The sequence below is a fragment of the Ctenopharyngodon idella genome, chromosome 14 (assembly GCF_019924925.1).
Source record: "Ctenopharyngodon idella isolate HZGC_01 chromosome 14, HZGC01, whole genome shotgun sequence".
Classification (NCBI taxonomy): Eukaryota; Metazoa; Chordata; class Actinopteri; order Cypriniformes; family Xenocyprididae; genus Ctenopharyngodon; species Ctenopharyngodon idella.
The window spans coordinates 18714227-18721247 of record NC_067233.1 but is presented as its reverse complement, the minus strand read 5'-3'; the positions used below and the strand labels follow the sequence as shown (position 1 = coordinate 18721247).

General features: G+C 35.0%; 1 long non-coding RNA gene across 1 annotated transcript; it reads right to left on the bottom strand.

The window, feature by feature from the left end:
- Nucleotides 1–1255: 1255 nt before the first annotated feature.
- On the bottom strand, nt 1256–6339 carry LOC127494882 (uncharacterized). The gene is made up of 3 exons (XR_007925001.1): nt 4972–6339; nt 3931–4091; nt 1256–3719 (listed from the first exon to the last, which is right to left on the bottom strand). It is a non-coding gene; the product is annotated as an uncharacterized LOC127494882 (long non-coding RNA).
- Nucleotides 6340–7021: the final 682 nt, after the last annotated feature.

Here is a 7021-nt window from a genome sequence, read left to right as displayed (position 1 = left end):
GGAGACGAAGTGATGATGATAAAAGAGCAGAGTTTATTGAATAATCTTAGATATGTATGTTTCAAAGTTCAAACTTCATCTAGATGTTACACTGCTCAATGCTCTGACTTTGTCTGACCAGTACAATTCCAACAAGTGTCATTATACCAAGGGAAAAACAATGGAAAATTACTGCTTCACAACATCCTGTGACATTAAAAAACTTGAAATGGAGACATTCTCTTATCTCCTACTCGTGAAGGCAAACATCCCTTTAGACTATGATAAGATTTAAACAACAATAGAAAATGAGCACTGAAGAAAGCATGACCTGAAACGTCTGCTCTTTCTGGTTTTTAAGACACTTCACTTTTTTTGCGCTTTTTTCACTTTGCAGATGTTAAATTAAAGACCCTTGCCCTGATCTAATTGGATGTCTTTTAGTGTGCGGACAATTTTGCTTTTTGGGTTGATCAAAAAACAATAGAAAAGAAATAATAAGTAATATAAAAACATAAAATGACATATGAATAATAATAATAATAATGAATAAATGATAAATCAAATGTCAACTACATAAATGACTAATGATTATAAATGATTATTAAATGAAATATAATAAAATAATAAAGAAAATAAAACACCAATGTATGGTTGCTTTCTTAACATAAAACAGGTTTTTATTGAAAACCCTTAGATCCTTCAACAGATAAAAATAAAAAAAATAAAATAAAAAATAAAAATATACAAAGTAGACAATATGTGTATGTATGTTATATACAAATGTAAAGGAATGTAAATAAGAGATATGGTGTGCTAAATAAATATAAGTATAAATAATGTTTTATATTGCACATGTTTAGCATTCGTTTATTTGCCTCGTGGGGAGGGAGGGGAGTGTTTTGTTCAGCTCTGTGTTTTTCTGAATGTCTGAATGTGTTTCTTCATCTGTTTGCCTGTATTGTTTTGACCTATGCTGTATAGCTAAGCTGTGTTTTGCAGTGTTTATTCTGTGCCGTGAAGAGAATGTGATTACAAACAGATTGAGTTAAGGACCTATCAGCCTGCACCATCTAGAGTTTCATGACAGAACTATGTTTTTAGGCAACTATCCTATAAGCTTCAAGATTGACGTAAATCTTTCTAATACAAGAATAGCTTCTTTAACCTTAATAATCAATGCGGGTGTCATGCACCAAATTATTATTACTGTCCACAGGCTCTAGTCTCATTTATTGTAGGGTTATGTTTTAGACAGACTCTACAATGCACTCAATTTGCAACCATGTAGATTTTTATTTACATTTTTATTTACAGATTTATTGTGGGAAGCACAAAATAGGTATTTGCCTTTTCACTTCAAAGGTTGCTCATAGGCTGAGACTGTTTAAAAGCATTTCTTCTTTTGTATTCATTGAAAGCATTTATTCAAAGGGGTCATATATACAGATTGGTCATATATAAGGCGCTATATAAATAAACAAAACAAAAATGACTTTTAAAACAAAGCAAATGTGGCTGTGATGACTTGATGACTTCTTTCCAGTCTTGCAGTCTCTCATTTTCTTGCTCAGATGTGGACAGGCTCTGAGTTCCCTGTCAGGTTGGGGTTGGACTTCAGGCTTTGGGTCAAGTTTCAAACTCAAGCCCTCCACCAAGGACAGCAAGTATGTTATTTCCTATGCAATACAAAGATTATTGAACAAGTCAACTCATGAATGATTTTTTTAGAGCGGATTTAAAACAGAATTGAATTCTGTTTGCATCACTGATTCTGTTATGTTCCTATTTATTACCGTGAAGCTGCTTTGAAACAATCTGTATTGTATAAAGCACTATATAAATGAAGGTGACTTGACTTGACTATAACAAGAACATTACAATGAACACAAATTTGAAAATCTCACTTCAAATAAACCAGAATTGAAGACAAATGATAATAATCTACTCTGTCTGTTATACTTCCTCACACCTGAAATCACTGATCAAGTGATTCTCCTGAACTTCTCCAATCTAGATCTTTTCTAATCCATTTATGTTGTAACATCTGCTCTAACGTTGGCTGTTTAGTTGGATACCGGGCTAGGCACTGGCTAATCAGATCACTGCATTCTGTACCAATTTTAATAAGGAGAGAGCTGGTTAGTCATGACCATGTGACTTGGCATCTATGAAAACAGCATCTAAAACATGATTGATATACTAAATATATAATATGTAATATATAAATGTTCCTTATCTTTACTTTAAAAGTGAAGTATGTAGTTTCTGCAACACTAGTGGCACCGAGCGGAATTACAAAATAAAGTACATTTTCAAAAAACCTTGCAAAGGCACCTTCTTCCCCAACTTAAAGGGTTAGCTCACCCAAAAATGAAAATTATGTCATTAATTTTTCACCCTCATGTCGTTCTACATCTGTAAGACCTTCGTTCATCTTCAGACATAACGAAGCCTCGTTTACTGAAATCATGTGACTTTGGTGTCCGAACCACTGATTCGAAACAAAAGATTTGTAAAGCTTCGAAGCTTCATGAAGCAGTGTTTTGAAATCGCCCATCACTAGATATTGTTGAAAAGTCGTTATTTGCTTTTTTGGCGCACACAAAAAGTATTCTCGTCTCTTCATAACATTAAGGCTAAACCACTGTAGTCACATGAACTGTTTTAAATATGTTTTTAGTACCTTTCTGGGCACTGAAAGTGTTAATTGTCCTGCTGGCAATAGAGGCCTCACTGAGTCATCGGATTTCATCAAAAATATCTTAAATTGTGCTCCGAAGATGAATGAAGGTCTTACGGGTGTAGAACGACATGATGGTGAGTAACTAATGACAGAATTTTAATTTTTGGGTGAACTAAATCTTTAACCCAACTGGTTCTTCATGTTTCAGGTCCAACATAATAGGAATACTTTTAGTTGTGATGCATTTGTCTTTATGATAATTTGCTTTCTGAATGGGTGCATGATGATGCTGTATGGTATTGAAGCATGCTTTGTAGTGCGTCGTATCACAATATTGTGTTCACATTGACGTGTTCATGACCTGTTCAATCTTTGAAGGTATAAATGCAGCGAATTTTGGATTTCACTTCTGTAACTAAAGCTGCATTTCATTTCCCATGGCTCCGCCTGCTACAGTAACCACGCCCAAAATTCTCGCTATACATTGAGCTATATATAAAAAGTCTTACATACTTCACCTTTAACTGAACAGGTTTATTTAACGAAGGAACAGAACAACTAAACAATAAAGCCAACATGAGAACAGACAAGGAGTGCAGGGAAGTGAGTCCATTATAAAGGGTGTGCAGATAATGAAGTCCAGGTGCAGGGAGTTCATGATCAGCAGGAGGGTAATGAGGAAGTGAATACAGGTGTGAATCAGGGAGGATGATGGAAGATGGAGTCCGGGACAGGAGGGAACTGTGACAAATGTGTGCTTCAACAGGAAATTCTCCGCATGAATGTCATTATGAAAAACACCATGCTCGATGCAGTGTTGTACTGCCAGCACAGCCTGTCACATGAAGACCCATGCTATTGTTTCATCCAGTTGACGATTACGATTGATGAAGTCCAGAATGCTCTCGCAGGGTTACGGGTACTTCATAACGAAAGTGAATTTTCGAGGATGTTCAAACCACTCGTATAGTTGTATGACGTAGTGGCTTATGGGTTCTCGCCTCATCATTGGCAGCAGCGCCACTTCTGTAATGAGAGGTTCAGGATGCCCAGGCTAGAGAAAAGTAGTAGACAGAAAGTCAGCTGGGTAAAAATCTGAAGAAAACATCATTTTTACATGTACTTTTCTTTGATCTTTTTAGATACGTTTAAAAAAGCCTTTTCAGCTCAAAGTTATTTGGTGCCTCTAGGCTTATTTGCCAATCACATGCACACCTAATGCTTCATAAGGGCGTATTAACTATTATTTACTAATACTTACTTACTTAACTAAATACACATTCAGGTTTTGGCCAGCTTACAATATCAACATAAAGAAAGTTGTCAAACTTGCGCATCCGATTGATGACAAGCTGCAAAAAAGCCTTCCATAATCTCTTAACAAAAGAATGAATTCCTTTCCTCTTCCTACATTCAGCAGGTGTTTCTGAAATGAAGAAAAACAACTATTAGAAACATCCCAACATTAGAAACGCAGCTATTAGAAACATCCCTGACGTCAAAATTAAGCAACAATATAATGACATAACTTACATTTTACTGTTAAATTCTTATCTGTGATATTACAAATAATGGAAATATTTCCAAGCTATCTGCCTGACTTCTGCCTGTCTGCATAAATGTCCCAAAATCGTAATACACAATATTAATAGTGATTTTATTTCACAATTATCACAATATAGTTATTTTTACTTATTTCATCTGATCTTTTATTAAAAAGAGAACATACATTTCCATATAATATATTTGCATAAACATTGATTTTTATTAAATGCATAGCATTATTATTTATGACATAAACGTCTCTGTAATACACGGCACAGCAGCCATTTTGACAATTTTGCTTGTATTTGACAATTCAAGAGCAAAGGTCGCAAAATAGAATTCTATTTGGAATCGTATGCTGTCTGAGAAGCGGGTGTTTTGGGTGTGTGTCAGACAGCGCGAGTACCATTGAGTTCATGGCTTATTGAGAACGTTTTGCTAAAACGTTATTTCTAAATGTTCCCTGAACGTTCAAAACGTCCAGTTTTTTCTATGTTTCAAAAATGTTTTTTCTTGGTTAAAGGAAGATTCTATTTTATAATTTTGCATTATGGGAACATTACTTTTGAATGTTCTCTGAATGTTCTGAAAATGTTAGATGAACGTCTACTTAAAATATTTAAAACAAACAAACAAACAAAAAAAAAAAATCAGCGAAATTTTGCTGAGCAACAGTAAATGTGACAGGATATTAACATGTTAAAAACTTGAAGCAGTTATGCATGAAATAGCAGAATCTCTATCTGTACACTTTACACTACCCAGCTGTAAGAATTTGTAGTCTGCCTCGACCCAGATTCCACTCCAAAGTGCTTCATGTACTTTATCACTGCTATGCTGCAATAAACTTCTTCATTGAGATCTTCAACGTCCTCATCATTTTTGTTATATTGGCGAACAACCCATCGAGGGATTTCCAAAAAAGTGGGGAAAGGTAAGAAAAAGCCGTTTTCTTTTTTTTATGCTGGTTTTTGTCAGGGAAACCCCCACGTTTAAAAAAAAAAAAAAATCTAGACAGGAAGTTTTAAGGACAGAAGAGAATTTGGTTTATTCAGTATTAGCAGGAGGAGTTTTTAAGCCTATTCTGTACAATTTTGTTTAAGATTCTAACGGAACTGAATCAGCCCAATGCAGTGTGTTGGTAGAGTTGTATTGGAATTGTTGTTTCTAAAGTAACTGAAACAAAGTGCTTAAGTTTAAAGTTTCTAAAGTAACTGAAACTTGGTGTTGGTCTCTTATAATTCTGTTAAGATTCTAAAGTAATTGAATCAACCCAACGCAGTGTGGTGGCAGAGTTGTATTAGAATTGTTGTTTCTAAAGTAATTGAAACAAAGTGGTAAGTTTCTAACGTAACTGAAACTGAGTGTAGAGTTGTTACAATTCTGATGAAATTCTAAAGTAACTGAAATGACCCAATGCAGTGTGGTCACAGGATTATTTCTAAACATTATTTGAAAGAATAACTGAAGTGCACTATAGTGAAGTGAGTCTGACGCACATAGAAAGCAGTGTGGTTTTGCCCAACGTACTGAGGCAGTGTTAAATTTTTAACTATTTAGAGTAGTAAAATTTAAGGCCCGATGGAGTTCATTTGTGTCTGAATTAGACTAATGGTTATCTTAAAGCAACTAGATAACGTATAGTCATCGAAACAAGACATTGTGAGCAGTTTTTGAATTGTTACAGTTCAATAAGATTTTAAAAATGGAAGAAATTATCATTAAATACATTGCTAAGCACGGTTCACCTGGAATGTTTGAAAGGAAATAAAGAAGAAGACGTTTACACTTTGACAGACACATCACTGCATGAACGACTGTAACTCAGTCACAAGCAGATGCTGATGTGAATTAAAAAATTGTTGTATGATAGTAGCACATTTTAGAAAAAAAAAGTGTTTTCTATCAAAAGGGGGGTGATTCTTTATAATTTATGAAAAATGTTTTATTGGCATTTATATGTAAATGTATTTATAAGAAATGTTTTAATAGCATTAATTTTAAAATGAATTAAGACATTACTGATTTTTTGATGTTTTGAGATGAAATGTCTGTGATTTTGATGTGTAAATGTGAAAAGATTCTTGTGGGGGAAAGGGGGGCAACCTCTTCTGATTATTGTTTCAGATATAAGCATCGAGATGTTTGTCTCGAATGGGTAACCTCCTGGAGAAAGATGATCTGGTTGTTTGAAGAACAAGAAGGCCAGCTGAACCAGTGGAGCCATGGGACATTCTCAAGAAAAAGAAAAAGAACAGTGATCCATGAGCTAGAAAACCCAGAGATCTCCAGACCTGCAAGATCCAGAACCCTAAGCCTAAAAGATCTAGAAACCCTGAGACCCACCATGGGATGGATGGAACTGGAGTGACACAGACTCGAACAACAACAGTGGACTTATGGTCCACGTGAAAAAGAATGGACAATGAGAAAAGAAACAAGAGGGGATCAAACCATTTCAGAGACTACGGACAGACGTTCCACCTAGATGAAAAACAAGTGGGCAAAAGGACATACCCACACTAAGAAATGCACACAGACTCACTGCACATGAAGAGACAAATATATGCATACTCATTAGCATTAGATATATTATTGTCTATTGGATGCATACATGTGGATATAGGATGTCCACACTGAGAAAATGGACATGATACACATGACAAAATGAAAAAGCACGTACACACACACACACACACACACACACACACACACACATTATATTGTCTATTGATTGTTGATTGTTTGAGTTATCAAAACTAAACAATATGCTAATATCACTGAGGCAATGGAAAGACATTGTGAAGGCTC